Genomic DNA, 22,486 nt, shown 5'->3' on the forward strand with positions numbered 1-22,486 from the left:
AAAAAAAAATTTATACAATATTAAAAAAAATATATATATATATATATATATATATGTGTGTGTGTGTGTGTGTTTACGAAATTTGTATTTATATAAACTGAATTGAGGGGCTTGGAATCCTGGCAACCTTGTCGATAGCCACCACAAGTCATTCGGTTCGAAAGCCACGATCCAATCCAATCCAATCGGAACTTTTCCCTCTTTTTTTTTTATAGCTGTTTCGCGGAGTTTTTTTTAGGGAGGCCTTGTAGGTACTACAACGGGTTTGCTATCAAGAGGAGCAGCGACATGGAAATGGAAGGTAATCGTTTATGTTCAATCATTTCCGTGCAGTGCGAAGCTTATTTTCAATCCTATCAAATAGAATGTTTCCGCTTTAAGAGCGCTTGTGTTAGGACTATCATACGTCCAACTTCAATTGATGGCGGCAACTCCTTGAACGTGTGAACTACGCGCCTGTTTTAAAATGCATAAGCGTCCAAAAGCCACGTTTTATAAACGCGCTAGTAAAGCAGCTCGCGTAGACTTGTGCGGTATTTTGTTGGGTGATGTTGGTGACGTAGTCGTGGAAGGAGACCAAAACATTTATATGGCACAAGAAGCGGAACGGGAAGTTCCCGAAGCCAGGGAGGATTATATACCCAGCGGATTTCCGCCAGAGCAAGATCACTCATTAGATGGGTATGCGAGTTCACAGAACGCAATTGAGGACCTACATTCCGATTATCAGGTGGCTGCATCTGTGCGCCACGATGGTTCAGGCACTTCCGAGCATCAAGGCTACGTGGTCAATGCACGTGGGCCGATTGAGCAGCAAGTCAGAGGCTGGGCCATTGACACAGCTGTGTCTCATCGCTCCCTTAACGAGCTGCTCAAAATTTTGCGCTCGCATTCTTGCTTCGCTTCTCTCCCTGGGAGTGCAAGGTCGCTTCTTAAAACACCTAGGAAGGCAGTTGTAGTGGTCATGGGAACAGGAAAGTACTGCCACTTCGGCTTGGAAGCAGGGTTGGAAGACACTCTGAAGCATGCACGTGACATACCAGACATCATTACCATCAATGTTAACATTGATGGCCTGCCCCTTACGAAAAGCACACGTGACCAGTTTTGGCCCATCCTGTGCCAGGTGAAGAACTGGGGGAAATGCGATGTCTTCCCTATTGGTGTGTACTACGGAAAGTCCAAAGCAGTGTGTTCAGAGGCTTTCCTTCGGCCTGCTGTGTTAGATATCAACCAAGTACTAAGCGAAGGTGTTGTGCTGCAGGGAAAACATGTACGAGTAGAGCTCGCAGGATTGGTCTGTGACGCTCCTGCAAAATCGTATGTCCTTGGCATCAAAGGACACAATGGCTATTTTAGCTGCACCAAGTGTGAGACGGAGGGGGAATTCATCAACGGCAGGATGTGCTTTCCCCAGCTTGATGCAAAGCTCAGAACAGATAAAAGTTTTCGAGATTGTGCTCAAGAAGAACATCATGTCAAGGGAACAGAGCTGAAAAAGCTTCCCATTGATTTGGTCATGCAAGTTCCTCTGGACTTTATGCATCTTGTGTGCTTAGGTGTCGTCCACAAGCTACTGAGATTATGGCTTAAGGGAAGCAACAGGTATCGCCTGGGAACAGCAGTACGAGATGCAATTTCTTTGGCTAACCTTGAAATTCAGTGCCATATCTGCTCAGACTTTGCTCGAAAGCCCAGAAGTCTCCTAGACTTGGACCGCTGGAAGGCAACGGAGTTTCGACTGCTCGTGCTGTACACAGGCCCAGTTGTGCTTTGCGCAAGGGTTCCTGAGCCATACTTTTTTAACTTCATGGTTCTGCACTCTGCAATCACAATTCTCAGCAGTCCTAGGTACTGCCGGGAGTTCGTGGACTACGCTGAAAAGTTGCTGGTCCATTTTGTCGAAACATACATGTTTCTGTATGGGAAGGATGGAGTATCACATAATGTGCACAATCTCATCCACTTGGCCAATGATGTGAGAGTTCATGGGCCATTGCAATCATGGAGTGCATTCCCTTTTGAGAATTTTATGGGATCACTGAAAGATCTCCAGAGGAAGCCCGAGAAGCCGTTAGAGCAGCTGCACAACCGTGTCATGGAGCGCCGAGGTGTTTCAACACCAAAGGATCTCAACAGTGAAAGGCATTTTTTCCTCCCACATGATAATGGGCCACTGCCTCCTGACTGTGTTAACCCTCAGTACAAAGCTCTCAATCTCCCCCACAAATTCTGCCTCAGGACACGCATGAATGACAACACTTGCATCTTAGCTGATGGAACCATCATTAGAATTCAAAACTTTGCTTTTTGCTCAGCGTCTGGCCAGGCACAAGTGATTGGCAAGCAGTTCAGGGAAACAGCTGACCTGTATACTTACCCCTGTGCTTCATCTATGCTCGGCATCGTTCTTGCCTCTGACCTCTCCGGCACCAGCTCGTGGCCACTCTCGAGCATTGTCCAGAAATGTGTTCGAATTCCTTTCAAAGGGAAACATGCGATTTTTCCTCTGGTTCATCTGCAGTAATGTTTCCCTCCATCTCATTTCTTTTTCTCATAGGTTCAAGTGGTGCTCGTTAGTTGACTGTTATTTCCATTCTTTTTTCAACCAGATGGCAAAAAGTTTGGGGTGTTCCATTTTCTTAAGGATGACTCTGTCGCTGTTGTCCATGCAAACTGGGTGAAAGGCTCCGTTTGTTTTTGGCCCAATAAGACAACAAGCAAGAAACTTAAAGCATTGACCATGGAAGGCAAGCTACCAGAGCTAGGCTGGACGGAGTTACCGTTCACTTCTCTTGGATGGTATGGTAAGTAGAATAACCTTATTTCCCTAAATGCTTGTTGTGAGATTTATAACATCAAGAGTTGATTATTGCAGACAGTTACGAGAAGGCAAGACTGAAACTTCCCATTGCTGAAGAGGCGTCCGACCTACGTAGTGACGTAGAATTAGGGCGTGGAAAAAGAAAAAAGACTAGGAAGCTAGTGTCTAGCGATTCTGAAGTTGAAATCCAAGAAGGCTACATTCCTCCTAAACCACCCACACCACCCTGCCTTGGAGAAAGATCTGACCAAGCAAAGAAAAGTGAGTAGTTTGAAGACATTGCGTTCTATTTTATGAAAATTTTCCTTTCTTAGAGTAATTCAATCCTTTCATTTTTTTTTTTGTGGGATGCTAATGGAACTAATTACACATATCTCTCCAGATTTTAAGCTAGCTATAGCTGTTTATTCATAAAAATAAAACATACTTAAATAAAACAGCCAAAATAAATTTTTAACGGAAGTCTGTGATGGCAACAGTCTCCTATCTCATTGGGAGAGGCAAAACTGCCGACAATATTCATCTCTGTTTCGAGTACAGTTGAAAGCCTCTAGTATGAAATAACCTGTTTAACAGAGAGGATAATCTGGTTCTACCCAGTTGTTTTAATATCTTGCCTAGGGTGATGTTTACTATCAAGAGATCTGTGTAACAAGGTGCTTTTGCAGTTCCAGACACTTGGTTGGACAGGTGTTTGACTGGATGCGGCAAGTGCTACATTTACCGGCTCATTGCTTTGCAAGGCATGCCTTTTGCACAAGCGCTGTCACTACCAATACTCATTACAGAGCATGGCGCTCATATTCATAACTTTGCTGTCTATCGTGTCATGCAGAAGTAGATCAGAGGTTTACAATAAGAGCTTGCAGTCACTGATTTTAATAGTTTAAATTGATCTGTAGAAATGGGTTTTGATAGCCCTAAAAAAACATTTTTAATATTTGGAATGTAGCTGGAGTGTTTTTGTATATTCAGGAGCCTTTTATGTTGCTGCAAGTGGTCATAACACGTGGGAAGTTCATATGAGCTGGTTCTGATGACTGACTTATTGTCAACTGCCATCATATTTTGGGCAGTTGCTATTTATCCTTTATACATCTCAGGACAGGAAGTGTACTGTACATCTCCTTAACCATATCTGACATCTAATATCAGAGCCACATGATGGTTTCCTTATCAGTTGCAAACATCATCTGGTATCGGTAAAAAATGATCGCCTGGGACTACTCGTCACACTCTCAGAAAGTAGTGTTGAATAATTTCTAGAAAGCAGAAACACATGTAGGTACATGAAAGACCTGTATGTGTCTATCTCTTTCTTTGTGTCATCTTTTGGTTAATTAATTTAGTGTTAAGCAATAAGCTCAACTTCTCCTTATAAAATGGTCTTCCATGTTTATTTCTGATGAGCTTCGGCAGTAGCTTTGTTGTCTCGCAGACTTCTTCTATCTGATAAAAGTTTCCTTATAGTATTCTTTTTTTCCAAAATCAGGCAGCCGTCTAATCTTTTCTGGACATGAAGCTGTGGTGCATTCGAGGTCACACGGGGCAGGTCGTCAGAAGGCGAAAAGTATTAAACCATCAATCACATTTCTCTTTATGTCTTACTTTGCATTGAACTGGGGTTTTGTATGAGTATGTTTTTATTTTCCATCCGGATTTGGTAGAGTTTTATTTTCCTCTTAGCACTGCTTTTCAAATGCTGTTTATTCACATCATTTCTGCAGAGAGCCGTCCCATCTCTAACAAAGGTCAGGCACTTCGGAGGATTTCGAGATCATGCGAGCAGTCTAGCCAGGGTGTGCACGGTAGCGAAGCATACTGTTCTTGTGCTAAATGACCTAATGATGTATCTTGGAGTTGTGTTCAATATTGCAAATGGGCACTGAAATTAAGTTTTAACACACCTTTACTCTGAGCCATATACTAGAAGACAGTTAATATGCTCGCTTTGAGCTTTGTAGCAGAATGTGGGCATTTCATGTTTTCCTCGCGTTGTAACTATATGCTGATTGTTCTGTTAATTCATCCAATGGTATTTATTGGGGCTGTTTGAAAATGCTTACTCTACCAGCTTGCATTACTTTTGTATCAATTATGTCAACTTTTTATTTTTATGCAGGCAGCCGTCCTGTCTCACGGGAGCGCGAGTCCTCGCATGGAAGGCAGCTCAAATCCCCGGAGTGGTCCAGCCGATGGGCCCATGGTAACTAGGCACCTTTTAAGTTTCACATATAAATGATGTGCATGAATATCTGTGCAGAGTTATAGGGGATTGAAAAAATTTCAAATATGTAAAATAAAATGTCCTGCCGGATAACTGAACATCTCCCACACACCCTAAGGAGTGTTAGCAGTGTGTAGATCTTCTAGTAACATGGTTAAATTGAATTGGAGGCATGCTGTTTTTTCTCAGGCAGCGGTTCAGTTTCTCGTGAGTTTGAGGAACTTCCGTGGAGGCGTTCACTCTCCCCTAGGCACTCTACCCAGCAGGCACATGGTAATTCATTATTTACTGTCTTTCTGCTCATATGGTTCCTGCAGTGATGTCGAGTCACTTTGTCTGAAGAGAGTAGCAGAGTATTCTAGCTAGAACCCATGGGACCATAAGAGTTTTCTGCATTGTGCTGAAATTTCACATGCTTCTCTGCAATAGGGAGCTGCCCTTCCCATCACGAGGTAGAATCCTCACTCGGGAGGTGCTCAGCAATGTCTCCTGAGGCTCTCAGTCAGCATGTGCATGGTAATTGAACACACATGTTCTCCTTTGAAAATGCTTACTCTACCAGCTTGCATTACTTTTGTAGCAATTATGCCAACTTATTTTTATGCAGGCAGCCCTCCTGTCTCACGGGAGCGCAAGTCCTCGTATGGAAGGCAGTCCAAATCACCGGAGCGGTCCAGGAGTGGGGTCCATGGTAACTAGGCACCTTACCTTTCAAGTTTCACATATAAATGATGTGAACGAATATCTGTGGCAGAGTTATAGAGGATTGAAAAAACTTTCAAATATGTACGTCATGCAGGACAAGTGAACATCTCCCACACACCCTAAGGAGTGTTAGCAATGTGCAGGTCATCTAGTAACATGGTTAAATTGAATTGGAGGCATGCTGTTTTTTCTCAGGCAGCCGTTCAGTTTCTCGTGAGTTTGAGGAACTTCCGTGGAGGCGTTCACTCTCCCCTAGGCACTCTACCCAGCAGGCACATGGTAATTCATTATTTACTGTCTTTCTGCTAATATGGTTCCTTCAGTGATGTCGAGTCACTTTGTCTGAAGAGAGAGTGTTCTAGCTAGAACCCATCGGACGATAAGAGTTTTCTGCGTTGTGCTGAAATTTCACATGCTTCTCTGCAATAGGGAGCCGCCCTTCCCATCACGAGGTAGAATCCTCACTCGGGAGGTGCTCAGCAATGTCTCCCGAGGCCCTCAATCAGCATGTGCATGGTAACTGAAAATATGTTCTCCTTCTGCTAGCATATTTGTGATGTTCTGGCATTTTATTGAAGTGCATTTTCAGACCACATCGTCTCTGTAGCAACTTGTTCATTTGACCATGTTTATTTTCTATTGCTTATTTGACCAGGCACCATATTATGTGCAGTGTACATTACACTGAGTTTAAATGCAGAAAAATTAACTGAAAGAATAAAAAGAAAAGGACGATCACAGACGACAACGTTCTTTATCTGCTAGCATGGTATGTTTCTTCCCATACTTAGCTATATTATGACTGGCAAGATGGGGAACCTGAAGTGCATTCTGAGTGCATGCTACTGATCATGTCGATGTTTTACTTCTAAGCTTTCACTTGAAAAAGTGGGTGAGTTAGCGTTGTGCTTCCCCAAATTTCTTCCCACCAAAGTTGGCATTAAAGTTGGGATACACTTGCTCGTTAAGTTTCTTTATCAGTGGTCATTGCCAGAAGTTTGTAGCACACCTGCGTACTTTAGGGGGTATGAATTCCACTGTTTGAAAACTACAGTAAAGTGGTGATTTGCGCCTGTTGGTTCATAGCAATAGAAACACCGCCGGAAAATACAAGGACTAAGATGAGGGTAAACGAGGCACTCTCAACTGTATATTTTGGTAGGATCGCCTTCTCTTGTTTCCCCTTGTCTTAGTCCTCGTATTTCTAGCGCTGTTTTTCCATGGTTTTAAATACTTTTATAGCTCACTATGTATCTTAAATGGAGTTGTGTATCATTTCTCTGTCAGGCCCTGTTCCCAGCGCAGGGCGGCCGCGTGATATTACTGCTCATATGCCACCAGGGGCAATTTCGGGCCCACAATGGACAGGTAATAAATACTTCTATTTTTTTAGAAGTGAGACCTTCAATCTTCCCTAGGGCCTTGTTTCAAGCCTTTTGTATGCCATTTGTATGCCATACTCTTTTTAGATTTCATGACGCAGGTGCTGAGGATGTTGCATACACTCAAGCAGAGACAACAACAGCAATCAGAACAACGGGCACTCCTTGCCAACATGCTCGACAGTGTGCTGCCTGCACCGACCGAACCTCTTGTTGTTGCTCCTTTGAAGGATTTGGAGGAATTCTTGGCTTACGAAAAAGTCCTGGCTGCAAGTGATGAAAAGAAGCTGCAACTGGTGAGATGAAATTTGTTTTTAATTTCTTTGATAAAACTGACGGGGTATTTAGGCTCGCCAATATTTTTATTTGCACATTACACGTGAGAGCCCAACTACCCAGAAAACAACTCGCGGCTCGGAATTCGTTTTCTTTCCGACCGAGAACAGCCGATCGAGAACTGGCTAGTTTCAGTCACGCTCACTCTCTTCTCCGTGGCCATGTGCCGTTTTTTCATGGTTTAGACAGAACCACAAAATATAATCGAAGTCCTAGGTCATTGAAGGCACGCACACAACATTTAAAATAGAAAATAAATATGATACCCGTTTTTTGTGGCTTCTAAAAAGCTGCAAATGCGTTTGGGAGAAAAAAAGTATCACAGCTACGTGACTTCTGCCACCTATCCCCTCCTCTATATTTCTTCCTGCCCAGTCCAGTTTCGGTTTCGAGCAGTTGCGTTTTTTTACTTTATTAAAAATAGATGTGACACTAGCAAAATATTGATCTGACACCATAATAAACCGCCTGGCAAAAAAGTAAAAAAAAACAAAAACAAAATTGGGGGTTGTCACTGTTCCTTTAAAGGGGTATTCCGGCATTATTTTCGTGGTCTCTGATTTGCCTCAAAAATGGCTCAACACACCGATAGACACGGCTGTACCAGCTCCCCAAGTATTGTGTGAAAAGATGATTTTGCAAAGTTATTGAATTTTATAATTTCGTTTTCATCGTGTTTCTCAAACCGGGGGCCCCTACTGGCAACATTGAAGTGTGACGACAGAAATGGTACAAAGTGGGCAGTAAGCCATTTTCCCAACTGGTTACAAGACATTTGATGGTGGGAAAAGAATGCTTGGTAGCTGATTCACTAAGGAACGTGCAAAAAACACTTGAAATGCTCAGTTTAAGACTACCTGCGCGACTTAAAGCTCTGTACCATTTGTGACGTCACACCACTGGAGAGCGCGCGGAAATTTGAATGTTGGTTTCGGCATCATCTTCGTTTACGGTTTTGTCGATTGCTATTTATCAACTTCAAAAAAATAAATAGCGTACCGTGAACACTAAAGTCCTGGTAGTCAGAAAATGCAATTTGTTTGAGTAGCTCAAAAAATGGCCGGGGTACCCCTTTAAGGACAAAACATATACCGGGCCCAATTTGGGGAGAAAAAAACTAGGGCCTTCAGCGACGCAAAAAATAGCTATGCATTGCAGGAAGTTGAGACTCCGCCACAGTGTGACGCTAGCGGTGCTGATAGAATTCGAATGTTTGAGAATGTGATATTACTTGGATCAAAAGAAATTGAGAAAAAAAAACAAATTTCTTTTTGAGTGACGCCCACTAAGCGTACCACAACGAAAGAAACCCTTCTTTTGTTTCCTTTTTATAAGCCCTCTCACCAAAATAAGCTCCACAGGGGCCAAAATAACTTATCTTTTTTGAAAAAAGGCCGAGTGTACATGCGCTTGTGAAGAAGTGTTTCTTTCCCGTATCTTTTGATTTAGGTAATGCCATGTTCTCAAACTTTCTCATTTTGTCAGCACAGCTAGCGTCACATTCGGGCAGAGTTTCACCTTCCTGCAATGCTGAGTTAATTTTTGCGCCACTGAAGACCCTGGTATTCCTCTCTTATTCAGGCCCGACTGTCTGATGTTCTATTCCAGAAAAGGTACATCAAAATAATTGGCGGGGACGATGCAAAGGAAAAAACTTCCCGAATACTTAAGAAGCTTCTGACTTACGACATAGGAGTGGCCTTCACTTGGTATGGTACAAAAGACAAGAGGAGGTTCTGTGACCTGCAGTTCTGTCAGCTGATGTGTGGTAAGCACTTCAAAGGGCTCATGATATTTTGTAGAAATAATATTAATTGTACAGCTTTGTTTTTAAGGTACAGTATAGGTGATGTCGTACTAATACCTTACTGTCCTTCTAAATCAAGAGTGCTAAGTCACTAACACACAGCTCCTGGTACCGAGCTTCATATCAGTTAAACTGACTATAAATTTGGTTTACGAAGCATTGAATAAGGCAGATAATTGAATTTACTTTATTCAATTTTATGTAATGGACCATTTTCAAAAATCCCAAAAGGCATGCGAGGAGTGGAAGTATTTTCAGGAACGTCGTGTGTGTGCCCTCAGTCCCTCTCGCTGTTTCCATCCCATGACACTGTTGGTCATGCTGCATTCCCAAAGGAGGAGAATGCAAAAGTGTGGGAGCTGTATAAGCCCTTTTCCATGATAGCTCTTAATGCCACTGGAAGGCACTTCATGTTTTACTAATGCTCTATGGGGATGTAATGTGGGAAAGGAAAACATGCACAAGAGAAAGCGTCACATCTGAGCAAACCTAAAGCACCCTTTTCTAGTCGTGTCATATATTCATATTTAGTGCTGCGTCAAACCTATGAATGTTTTTCCAGGTGATAAATGGTAAGATCGTATGCCGCATGTCACAAATAATTCGCTTAAATTAAAAAAAAAATGTTGAGTGCTCTATGCAAGTTAAGCATACTGTCTGTTATTAGCAAGCATCTGGCTAGAGTTGCAGTGTTTGAGTATGAAGCGTTTTATAATGCAGCAACCTTTGAACTTTGAAGAATTGTGTCTCATACGTTTCACGTACGCAACACAGTTGCTCAGCAATTTGTCATATTTTTTTAAGTAAGCCAAATTAATTAGTTGAGGCTAATTAGATAACTTTTTAAATATTTACTTAGGAGCTGAAATGTCAATTGGAAAGTTTTAAAGCACCTTGAAATATTTGCACCATGATGCATATGCATGCTTCTGTTTATATGTAAAGAAATGCCGCAAGATTTTAGAAGAGTCCATGATTAAGGGGGCACATTGTCGTGGTATTTTGTAATATTTTACAGGTCAGTAAAATAAAGTATGTGAACTGTATCACATTGCAGTCATGTAATTCCAATGCTTCTTAATGCACTTTGCAAGTTTCACACTGACACCTCGGTTCTCAAATAAGTATTAATGTGAAACGTTCTCTGGTTCTACACTCTTAACATGCGGTATACTGTGTAACCGCAAGCTCGAAGCTGATTGGTCGGGACAAGTCGCATGGTATAGCTGGTGGAGATGAGGAAAGCTTGACGCTGATTGGATAATCACGTGGTCAACCGGCTAGACGTGGTGTAGCCGGTGCAGAGGAGGACAGGGCATGGCAGCAACGTAAGCCGAGTGTGCTTCCATCCGACATTGCAATGCTTGCAGGAGATGCACGGAAAGCTTGCGAGAAGGCTAACTAAAGCGAAAAAGAAATGAGTCTTTAACTTCAGCACTAAGCCATTCAGCCCAAGCAAGAGCCAGCGAAACATTTCACATAACCGCTTCACAATTTCCTAGCAATTTGCCAGTTTCTTAATAAGTTAGCTAATTACTCTTAAGTAAGGAATTATTTCTGCTTAATTATAAATTACTGGAACTCTCACAAGATGCTTTCTAGCATCGTGCAGTTCGTTTCATTTTTGTAGGGCACACCATTTTGGACACCTGAATATACTTGCTGTACTGAGCAGTAGCTTGCACCTTTAAGCAGCCAATGCTTCCTAGACAAATGTCACTTCTACTATTTTACTTAAATTGCCTTATATAAAATATATATCTTACAGGTGGCTTAACAGAACAACAAAACAAGAAAGAAGCAGAAGTCACTCTTAAAGATATTGAGAAAACAACAATGACATGGCTGCGCCATGCCAAAGAGCGCCTGGACAACTGCCAGAAAAGGTAAGCAGGCATACGATTAGGCTGCATGTGAAGGCTGATAGGCAAGTAATATCAGTACTGTAGAACTTTAATACAGCAGTTGCAAACATTTTACAAAGAACGAAACATTGTAAATTTGCCAAAATGTCAACACTGCACTTGTTATTCATCTGCAGTGTAAAAAAAATGCTTAACATTAAGATATCAAGTCACTTCTGTCTACGTTAAAGGGATGCTGAACCCAAATTGAGATTTCCCTTAACTATGCAGTAGAAGCAGCAGTCAACGACTGGTGCTTCTACTGCATAGTGGAAGACTGAATCCCTCCTGCTTCCTGACATTAACGTATTGCACTCGAATTAACCTTCACTCCTCCCCCTGGCTTAGCAGAACTCCTTGTGCCTTGGCTGCAGAGTAGTGGAGGTTAGGAAAGCTGTGACATCATGAAGATAGTTTTTATAAATGCTCACAATGCAAATCTTGTGTTCACAATTTTATTCTTTCTGCATTTTTTTTATTCAAATAGCATAATTTAGGGAACACACAAGCACTTTGCTACTACATATACTCACAGCTCAAGTTTGGGTTCAGCATAATTTTAAACTCGTCTCGTGGTGCAGGGTTTCTGAAGCCATGATTGTTTCCACGTGGAAGAGCTAGCACAACTTAGTGAATATGTATGCTCATAGATGTGTTCTACTTGCTTTGTAGGGGAGCTGCACAGATGGCACACCCAGAGGAAGATGAGGATGACTGAAATCTGGAATTGTTTTCTTTCCAAGTGAAGATGTGCTGTTATTTTAATGAACAGTTCCTTAAGCCTCGTTCAGGTTCCAACTAGTCAATAATTTATTTGTTTTGTAAAACAGACTACTTTATTTTTATGAACAGTTGCAGTCTGGAATTTTTTTTTAGTTCTCTAAAGAGGTGGTTTTATTTTTATGAACAGTTGCTTCAACCTTTTTCTATAAGCTTTGTTAAGTCACTAACGAGTCATTTATATCTTTGTTATCAGACTATTTTATTTTTATCAACAGTTGCTTAAGGCTTCTTGGATAAACCATCATGAAACCACTTACAACTAGTCTCTTTTTCTTGTGAAAGCAGACTATTTTCTTGTAAAAGCAAAAGTATGTTTGTAACACGATTTTATGATCCAGTGTTAGTGTTCTTACAATAAAATTTAAAAGCTGCCTTACCTTTGCATACCAACATCTTTGATTGGCATGACTGCTTGAGAAGTTTGCATCTCAAATTTGATAGATACTTCGTTTTAAAACATTTTTTGGAACATTAGTGGGTGAAATTGAGTAAGTGCACTTCAGACAGCTTTCATGACCACTGCGAACTATTTGCAGAGCACAAGTTCGTTGGCTTCTTTTGCAGGATTTGTGGTGAAGCCAGAACGCCGAGCTCCGATTGGTTCTGAATGAAGAATAGGGGGTAGACCTCAAGGCGGCTTGCTTTGAGGTCTACCCACGATCCTTCCATCGGAGCCAATTGGAGCTCGGCGTCTTTCTGATGTCACTGCAACTCCTGCGCAAGAAGCAGACAACTTGTTCTCCGCATGGGTTGCATCAATTGCCGTGATGGAAGGTGCCTAAAGCACGCATTCATTATGCTCAACTTATGAAAGTACTGGATGTTCATGAGAAGTGAGAACTGTTTTTCTCGCCACAGAAATAAGCTTATTCCATTCAGCTTGCCCAAATGTAGTACTAGTGACTGGGACCGGATGCCAATATCAGTGCCTACCGTTACTTGATCCAAAAATTTTAGACAATGTTTCGAAGCTTTCAACGAGGAATTTGCAGTTAACAGGACCTTTTAATTTACAGATGAATAGCACCTCCTACTGAAGAAAGCCATAATTGTTTTTTTCAATATTTAAAAGATTTGCATATATATATATCGAACCAGATAACAGTAAGCCTTTAATCTTTGGCGTCTGGTTCCAACCGGTAGTGCTACATTTACTCGAAAACCGAGCGTCCTGCGATGCATAGTTTATTTTTGTGGCGAGGAAAATACTTCCTATGAATACCCGGTATAGCAAGCTAAAAAAATGCAATGTCCCCTCTAGATCCCAGGCAGGATTTGGTGTCCCTAGTGAGTCCTACTGCCATCCCAAAAAGGACCTGCGGGATGTCGGCAGGATGTCTATGGGAGCTTCTAGTCCCATTCATTAGAGTCTCATTTGGGATGCTTTTGGGAAATTTGCGGGAGCTCCCAGGGACACCCTTCTCATCCTGAAGGTGACGTCCTTTGGGCATCCTTTGGACAAATGTGTGTCGTCTGGGTAGAGAGTTTTAGTAGATCGTTCCCATGACTCCGATAACGACACCCGATACTCCGCCACCACCTCCCTTGCACCTGCATAGTATCGTTATCAGGGCTATCGGGGGTATCGGAACGATCTACTAAAACTCTCTAATGTCTGTCCAATCGAAACCGAAATCATGCCCCTCAGCTCCGTCGCTAACTTATCTTCAAAATTGTACACAAAATGTAACTTTCGAGCATGCGACAAAAACAGTCCCGTGGCGCGTGCTTGCCAGGCCGGCAAACAAGGTACAAGCTAAAAACAAAAAATAAAGAACCTGAGTGCATCGATGCAAGACATTGCGAGCCAGCTTTAAAAAGTTCTTGGAGTGCTTTGTGCAACGACTGAACTCGAGACAAACAAGCACGCTGTGCTGGTTCAGCGTGCAGACATTGCCTTTTGTGCTTTAGCTCACTTCTCTTCACCAACTTTCTTTCACGACAGATTTTTCACGTATCGAGGTCCCTCTCGAAAGAAGGCCCGCCGAGAGGAATCTAGATAATCAATACTTTGACAGAGCAGTCTTTGAATTAAAGATGAATTTCCGTAGTAACGTACGATTTAAACAGGAACAGGAATGTTGATGAACAAGCGGCGGTACTTAGGTTGATTTTAGAAAGTACCATATCTGCAGTGATGTGGGGACGGCAACATTCGACGTCGCACGACCACGGTGACTGAAAGGCACTGACCAAATATAGTTTTCCCACGGCCGTTGCCTCAGCTCACAAAGTAACTCCTGCCGCGCAAACACGTGGTTTGGTTTCACAGCATGACGGCATCACTGGTACCCGGCACGCTAGCGTCCAAGACGCCGGGAAAACCATGCAAGACCCGGTGGACAATTGACGCACAGTACCTTGTGTCAGGCGGCCGCTTGCGCCACATAACACACGCCTGCTCAATTACAGTACTCAGTTTAGGTAGTTTCGGTTTCGAAAGGCGACCTAAATTGCTCCTTTGGCGCAGGCTTGGCGCAAATTACCGATATTTTGGCGAAATGTAGCAGGATGTAGCAGGGTTAGTCCCTTGGCGCAGTTTGGCGCAATTGGCGCAGCAATCACATCACTGTGCCCGGCCCCAGCCTCGTGCAGCGCGCTCTTCCTCTTTCCTCGCCGGCTGGCCCCGCTCGCGCCTCACTCGGCCGTCCTCTCCTCCCGACGCCCACACACACTAGAATAAAAGTTGGGTAATTAGAACCAAACTCCGCATGCTACAGAACCGTACGCACATTGCAAAGCCTGATGTAAAATGGCGACAGGCAACGAAGTGTACGTACTACGTGCAAGAAGGATATTTACGCTTCGCACGAGACTCAGCATTAAATTTGGTTGCTGAAACAAAAACTTTGTACTACGGAAATCCACTTTTTGAAAACTCAAGAGGTTTGGAAGGTGTTGGTTGCGACCACGCGTGCCGAAGGGCATTAGGAGTGCCGGAACGGTCCGACGAACCTTTCGCTTGAAGACCAGATCGCCCGATTCTCGACATCACAGCGAAGCAACAATCGGCTCGATTGTTCCTATCCTATTTCCCTAATGTGGCTGTCAAAGCGACTCGTAATACAACTTGTATAAATGTTATTTTGCCGGGTAGTCTGCAAAATGAGTTCGTTCCACCACTTTCCAAGCCTGCACATAGATTTTCGTTTACTTCCCCCCCACAGTTTCTGTAAAATTTACTTACTTGTTGTGTCGCACTGCAGTAATCCACTTCTGTCGCCGTGTCGCTTCCGGAGATCTCGGTGGGAATTAAGCCGGGAACACATTTGCGAAAAAAAGCCGAATTTTGTGCGAAAACCGCACATGAAAATCGCACGGCCGATAGGCTCCTCCCCTTTTCCGAAAATCGGGAGCGGTTCGAAAGATCTGCAGCGCCAGATATTTTCGCACGGCGCCTCCGAATCCGGGGCGGAGGAGCTCGGTGAGCGAAAGCCCGGAGCAGGACGGAACGAAAAGATACGATCGGCTCGCAACATGGTGGCTCACGCAGCTTCGGAAGCAGCGCAGGCAACATCGTATGCCATCCCTGCGTTCTCGTCTCAACCTTCGTAGAAAACCCCTTCTGTCTTTATCAAAGGGTGGTGGTACAAAGGCTCGCGTGGCATTCAACGAGGTTTTAATAGCTGAAGTTTTTAAGAGGCGCGAAATATGGGACGCCAGTTCGCCAGACAACCGCACAGCCTCCTGAAGTCTGGGCACGAAAACCGCAGTGCGTTGCGATTTCCGCGCCGCGCATTCCAGCTCATGTGGCTCGTCTTCCGAAAATCGCAAGCTACGATTTTCGCAGCCTCCGATTTCTCTCCGATTTTCGGTTCGTTTTTTCGCAAATGTGTTCCCGCCTTTAAGCGGTGATGTTCGATACTTGAGTCATCTTCGCGACTGTGGCCGTCTTTCGTGCAGCAGTAGCAACGTTTATTTTTTGGGAGAACTCTAGGAGTAGGCGAGATGTCACAGGAACCCGGTGAGGTTATAGAGACGTGAAGTTGGGACTTACCTTACGAAAAACGGTTCCAAAAAAGCTCACGCCGATCCGAAATGCAACGTTCTCACGTGGTTTCTGGGTTTCTGGATGCGCCCGCCCGCAGCCCCGCGTAGCCCTGGCCTACCCAGTTTCATTATTTTGCAGCCGCTAGATGGCGCAACGTGTAGCGCCGAACTAAGGCCAAACTGCATTGCAGGTTGCCTATACAGCCTATCCAGAACACGCTTTAGTGGCGCCCTCTCGCGCCGTCGACACGGAGCGCGACAGCCGTGAGCGCTCGCTGAGCTCACCTAGAGCACTATATAGCTCCTACGGAGCAGAGTAGCGCAATCCTTTGAACCCCGTGTTTTGCCGACAACATGGCCGACAGAGCGGCTCGGCGCGAGTCACGTGGTACTCAGGGTTCCAGGAGGCGGCCCGCCCTATGGGAGAATACATGGAGATCGATACAACACGGCTGATTAAAAAATGAACGGCGAGTTCACACTTTTCAAAACTAGTCTGCCTTGAAGTTAGTAAAGCACTAAACAATTGATCAAAGTTTTAATAATATCGGATGCGTGTGCAAATTTTGAGAAGGCAATTTCCAAGGCAATGGCGTTTGAAGCAGACGATTTTTGCTCGCAGCGGAGATGCGCTTTTCGGGTTGGCCGGAGTGGGTCACGTGAATGGTGTGACGTCGCCGTGTCGTCTGCTGCATGATGCCGCTCAAGCAATTTTTAAAAAAAAAGTCAGGTCCTTGCGGGGCACAAAACTTAGCGCAAAGTATTCTAAAATGTTCCATTATTATGTAAAAAACAATTGCCACTCCGTACACCCCCACATTACTGAAGAAACAGCGATTGTCTCACGTTCTCCATGCATTTCTGACCGCAGTTGGAACCTCCGGGCGTTCGCCGCTAGTCGCCGAGAGGCGGCGTTCTAGATTGCGCTACTTGGCGCTACTCTGCTCCGAAGGAGCTATATAGTGCTCTAAGCTCACCATCCCTCCTCTAGTTCACGGCCACTCAAGCAACCAAGGGCGTCATGAGGGAGGTTATTTTTTGTTTGTTTTTGTAATTTTAATTTGCCTATATCTTTAAAAATAAAGGGAATTTCGAGAGAAAAAAAAAGTTTCACTAAGATACTACGTTCATTGCGCTCAGGTTCGGTGCAAATAAAAAACAAACAGTAAAAAAGTCTTTGCAGGGCCCCTTTAAAGGGATTGTCCGGTCGAAACCGGAAGTACTTAAGTTCTTGCGCTCGTTGCGTCGAGGGAGCCTCCATGTAGACAAACGTTATCTTTATTTTGATATGATCTCCCGTTATTAATTAAACCTTTCATGAGCGTATGTACGAAACTGCACCCCGAATTTCGCCAGTGTCAATGGCTGACATCCGTAGGTGCTGCGTGACGTCACAGAACGCAAAGGTTTGTCGGATGGTTGAGATAACAAGCGTTGATCGATGGATGTCTTGTATTTTGTTTCGAATTATATAATCTTCTAGGATATACCTTACCGAAATACGGTTCTTTGAATGCAGTTCCTAAGCATGTGCAAAAAAAGTCACGCCTTTTAGCAGGATATTACTCGCTAACAGCCATAAGCTTCGAGCAAACGTATGCCGTTTCGAGCAAACACAACCGTGGAACTGCGACGGCCACCGATCGAACTAGGGGTTCTTGCCCTTGCAAAGCAAAGGTGGCAAAGGATGCAGATTTCGCCTCTGAAGCTGCACCTAAGTACACGAAGCGGCATCTGGGTACACATGTCGGCGGATCCGCTGGATCTGTGATGAGGCTGCGGGACGTTCCCTCAGAGGCGATGTCCGCGGGTTGAAGGCAAACGGCGAATCGTTCAAATGCATGTCGTCACTTGACTTGGGCGAGCTTGGTGAATTAAACGTATAGTCACGCTCCATTTTCACTCACGGGTCAAAGAGAATCGGGCTGCAAGCGTGCTAAAAAACAACTCCTGGCATTGTTTCCAGACGGCCTAGCTGTTGGTTTCTGTCACAAACTCTGGCGCCGGCCGACTCTCCCACGAGCTTTTTCTTTGCTATTTTGTGCTGCTCGCCGTGCCCCTTCGCCAATTTGCCTTTTCAGTGGGCAAATTGCGTTGCGGCGACCTCAAACGGGAAGACGAAACCCGGTTTTGTTTGTTTCTCCTTTTCTTTCCCCCGTGGGTGCCTTCGGCGCCGACAAAGGCGATGTCGCCGTGGTCGTCGTGGAGGGGGACGGTTTTCGTGGGGAGCCGAATCAGCCGATGGTTTTTGCGCAGAGCTTTTTGGGTCGTCAAGGGGGCAAAACGTTCATGGTTGCGGGGTGAAGTCGGCGGGAATGGCGTCCCGGCGACGCGATATCTTCTGAGTCTTCTTTATCGTCACCGCCGCGGTCTTCCTGCCAGTTCCCCACCGCCGAGAGGCTGACGATGCCCCTTCGACACCAAATTTCAGTGAGACCCGTCCGTACACTTCGGACTTCGCTTTTGCGGACGTTTTATTTCGATTTGCTCTCCGTCCGTGGTTGGTTCCTTTGTTTCATTGTTGTTTGTATTCTGAACCGTAGTATCGCTGTAGCGCGCCGACCGTTTTCTTTATTTCTTCTTTCTATTTTATGCTTAGTGAAGTTCCTGTAGAACCTTGGGGTTTTCCTTTTGTTGTGTATTGTTTGCTGATGCGCCAAACCTTGAAATTTATGTTTATATATATATATATATATATATATATATATATATATTTTTTTTTTTTTTTAAGTAAATATATTGTTCATTGTTCAAACTCTGTGTCCGCCTGAGCTCATTCGGTTCTTCCCCAACTTGGGCACACGCGCCAACCGCGCCGGCTGACCGGCCTCAACAAAGATAAATATTGTTCATAGTCGTTGTAGAGGGACAGCGGGAGAACCGTTTCGCTGCATAATCAAATTGATTGATCCGATTTGGGCGAGGAGTGGATGAACGTAGTTTAATATCGTTGGCACAGCATTGCACCTCAGCTTACGAGCCTTCTGTCCGCTTAGAGCTCAGCTCGTAGCTCTTTTCTGTGAGGTGATTGCTGCATAAGCGGGATCTCGATCTTGACGGGAACCCAGTCCCTACGCACAGCGACGATCCACTTTGCTCGTCACTGCACGTCTCGCAGAAAAGTGTGGAACGTCATGTCTTGGCTCACATGTGCTGCTCGGTGGTTGCGGCACGCAACGCCTCAACAAAAATCTCACCCAACCACGGAATAAGTCGAGCACAACAACAAAAACGAAGCACGCTGAGGCGTTCACTCGCAGGCAAACGACGAGACAGAAATGCTCGCCGGCTCGCTTTGTGTTTTTTGACATCAGAGTTTCAATGTTGCCAACGAAAGCAGCGCTTACGCTAGAATGCGATTGGAGCAGTATAAATTCAATTACTCACGCAGAGGGGCATATAAAATTCAGATATTGCACGTGCGATGCTTCTCGAGGCAATAACAATGCTATTCGATGATTTTCTCGAATGCAAAATTTGACCGGACAATCCCTTTAAGCCCTTTCAAGACAGCAGATTAACTTAAACATCTCAATCTTCTGCACCAGTGAAAAGACTAAATAAAACAGGTCTGCATGGTTTGTCTCCATGGCTCTGAACCGTCCCTCCGAACATTTTTCCATAAGAGCAATTGCGTTTTTTTCATTTTTTTTCTTTCATGAACACTAACCAAGCTAGCTGCGCTTCTTGCTGGTACAGTCGTGAACAAAGCCAACGAAGCCACAGTACCGTGCGGCCTCGGACAATGTGCGCGCGTCATGCCGGTGGCGTGGAAAACTACCCCCTCCAAGTATACTGGCAGATTGCGAGATTAGCGACTATCAACATTTAGTTATATGACCTGCCCTGCTGCTGTACTGACAGTCATTTGCCTAAGGTGGTACACTTACACTGACATTGTAATGTTCAGTCAGCTGAACAGACAATGCGCTTTTCGAGAACTATTTTCAACGATGCATGCTTTTGGTTCAGTGTGGTTGTCGTGATGTGTATCAAAGAAGCTTATTGTGCGTCATTTGAACTGTAGCAAAAACAAAAAGGCAAAGACACTGTTGCGTCCCACAATTCTAAGTATGTACAATCAGCCTATTCGATACAGACAACCGTAATCGCAATTAAACTGAAATACTCTGGCTATAGCGCCACCAGCCTTATCGAGGAGCAGCGTGCCGCTCTAGGTGAATGATCGTTAGTATGGTAGCAGGGCGGCAGAGCAGGTCGTATAACCGGATGCGGACAGCAGCTATTTTCACAGCTAGCTGGCAGCCATCGATACTAGTTATTTTTTGCCACTGTGCAGTGGCAGAAACTTGAATTTTTGCCTGCCGTGGCAGGTCGCGTGTTCGACACCCTCTGTTGCCGCTACCGCTTTCCCTACATCATCTTTACTTTTTTTCTTCATTTAATAGGTTATATATATGAGCCTTGATGTATTCAAACCGCTTTAGAAATTTTAGGTTTTTCTAAAAAAAATGTCAACATTGTCGTTCAGGTCAGTTTTTGGTCAACTTTGGCAGGTCCTTACTTTGTCTGTACTAAATTGTTGTTCAAGCCCATTATAGATATAACAATTATGATCTTTCGACTAGCCGCTCCGCTACGGTGGCTATAGGGGGAGATGTGCCGTGGAGAGGCTCAAATGCGCGCCACTTCATGACGCCGCGTGATGGAGTCACACACGAGGGTCCCGGTTAGGCGGCGGAAGATGCGTTAGAAAATTGGCTCCGCCAATTTTTGGCTTTCGGCGGGTTCCTGAAAACTTGGGTTCTTTAATTCATTGGATTAAGTACGGTTCATTCATCTGCACATATTCGTTTATATCCCCCTCGGAGACCACGTACGATGACGTGAAGTGCCCGTGTTGTATATTCAATAACGTGGCTCTTGATTCTCGCAGATGATGATGGTACCGTGTCTCTAAAAAAAAAAAAAACAAAGCTCATAAACAAAGAATACTACATGTACACGGGGCGAGACAAACAGTGGGAGGATTTCTGGAGCACAAACGAGCACGTACCACGTGACACTAAGCGTCGTACCGCGTTCCACGCGGCGGCGTGTGTTTCCAGAACACCTCCGATTGGACACATTTCGTTTCTTGTGCATTAATAAGACAGGTAGGAAACGCCAGAAAGCTAAGGTGGAGTGGTGTAGTGGTTAGCACACCCGACCGGACATTGGGAGGCCCAGAGTTCAAATCCTGGCTCCGCCAATTTTTGGCTTTCGGCGGGTTCCTGAAAACTTGGATTCTTTAATTCATTGGATTAAGTACGGTTCATTCATCTGCACATATTCGTTTATATCCCCCTCGGAGACCACGTACGATGACGTGAAGTGCCCGTGTTGTATATTCAATAACGTGGCTCTTGATTCTCGCAGATGATGATGATACCGTGTCTCTAAAAAAAAAAAAAAAAAGCTCATAAACAAAGAATACGACATGTACACGGGGCGAGACAAACAGTGGGAGGATTTCTGGAGCACAAACGAGCACGTACCACGTGACACTAAGCGTCGTACCGCGTTCCACGCGGCGGCGTGTGTTTCCAGAACACCTCCGATTGGACACATTTCGTTTCTAGTGCATTAATAAGACAGGTAGGAAACGCCAGAAAGCTGAGGTGGAGTGGTGTAGTGGTTAGCACACCCGACCGGACATTGGGAGGTCCAGAGTTCAAATCCTGGCTCCGCCAATTTTTGGCTTTCGGCGGGTTCCTGAAAACTTGGATTCTTTAATTCATTGGATTAAGTACGGTTCATTCATCTGCACATATTCGTTTATATCCCCCTCGGAGACCACGTACGATGACGTGAAGTGCCCGTGTTGTATATTCAATAACGTGGCTCTTGATTCTCGCAGATAATGATGATACCGTGTCCCTAAAAAAAAAAAAAAGAAAGCTCATAAAAAAAGAATACTACATGTACACGGGGCGAGACAAACAGTGGGAGGATTTCTGGAGCACAAACGAGCACGTACCACGTGACACTAAGCGTCGTACCGCGTTCCACGCGGCGGCGTGTGTTTCCAGAACACCTCCGATTGGACACATTTCGTTTCTAGTGCATTAATAAGACAGGTAGGAAACGCCAGAAAGCTAAGGTGGAGTGGTGTAGTGGTTAGCACACCCGACCGGACATTGGGAGGCCCAGAGTTCAAATCCTGGCTCCGCCAATTTTTGGCTTTCGGCGGGTTCCTGAAAACTTGGATTCTTTAATTCATTGGATTAAGTACGGTTCATTCATCTGCACATATTCGTTTATATCCCCCTCGGAGACCACGTACGATGACGTGAAGTGCCCGTGTTGTATATTCAATAACGTGGCTCTTGATTCTCGCAGATGATGATGATACCGTGTCTCTAAAAAAAAAAAAAAAAAAAGCTCATAAACAAAGAATACTACATGTACACGGGGCGAGACAAACAGTGGGAGGATTTCTGGAGCACAAACGAGCACGTACCACGTGACACTAAGCGTCGTACCGCGTTCCACGCGGCGGCGTGTGTTTCCAGAACACCTCCGATT

The 22,486-nt window shown here is 44.5% G+C and overlaps 1 long non-coding RNA gene and 1 other non-coding gene across 2 annotated transcripts in view; one reads left to right on the forward strand and one right to left on the reverse strand.

Annotated features, from left to right (window-relative positions):
* Positions 1–16,065, reverse strand: part of LOC121836846 — a 100,168-nt gene extending 84,103 nt beyond the window's left edge. Inside the window, exon 1 of the long non-coding RNA XR_006078036.1 lies at positions 15,966–16,065. This is a non-coding gene — a long non-coding RNA (uncharacterized LOC121836846). The remainder of the gene's footprint in view (positions 1–15,965) is intronic.
* LOC115310038 lies at positions 90–12,344 on the forward strand. The gene is made up of 10 exons (XR_006078033.1): positions 90–301; positions 5,481–5,567; positions 5,659–5,742; positions 5,952–6,035; positions 6,186–6,272; positions 7,044–7,124; positions 7,226–7,434; positions 9,083–9,242; positions 11,050–11,167; positions 11,858–12,344. It is a non-coding gene; the product is annotated as an uncharacterized LOC115310038 (transcript).
* Positions 16,066–22,486: the final 6,421 nt, after the last annotated feature.

This window comes from Ixodes scapularis, unplaced genomic scaffold, assembly GCF_016920785.2.
Source record: "Ixodes scapularis isolate PalLabHiFi unplaced genomic scaffold, ASM1692078v2 PGA_scaffold2__306_contigs__length_199485367, whole genome shotgun sequence".
In the NCBI taxonomy this organism is placed as follows: Eukaryota; Metazoa; Arthropoda; class Arachnida; order Ixodida; family Ixodidae; genus Ixodes; species Ixodes scapularis.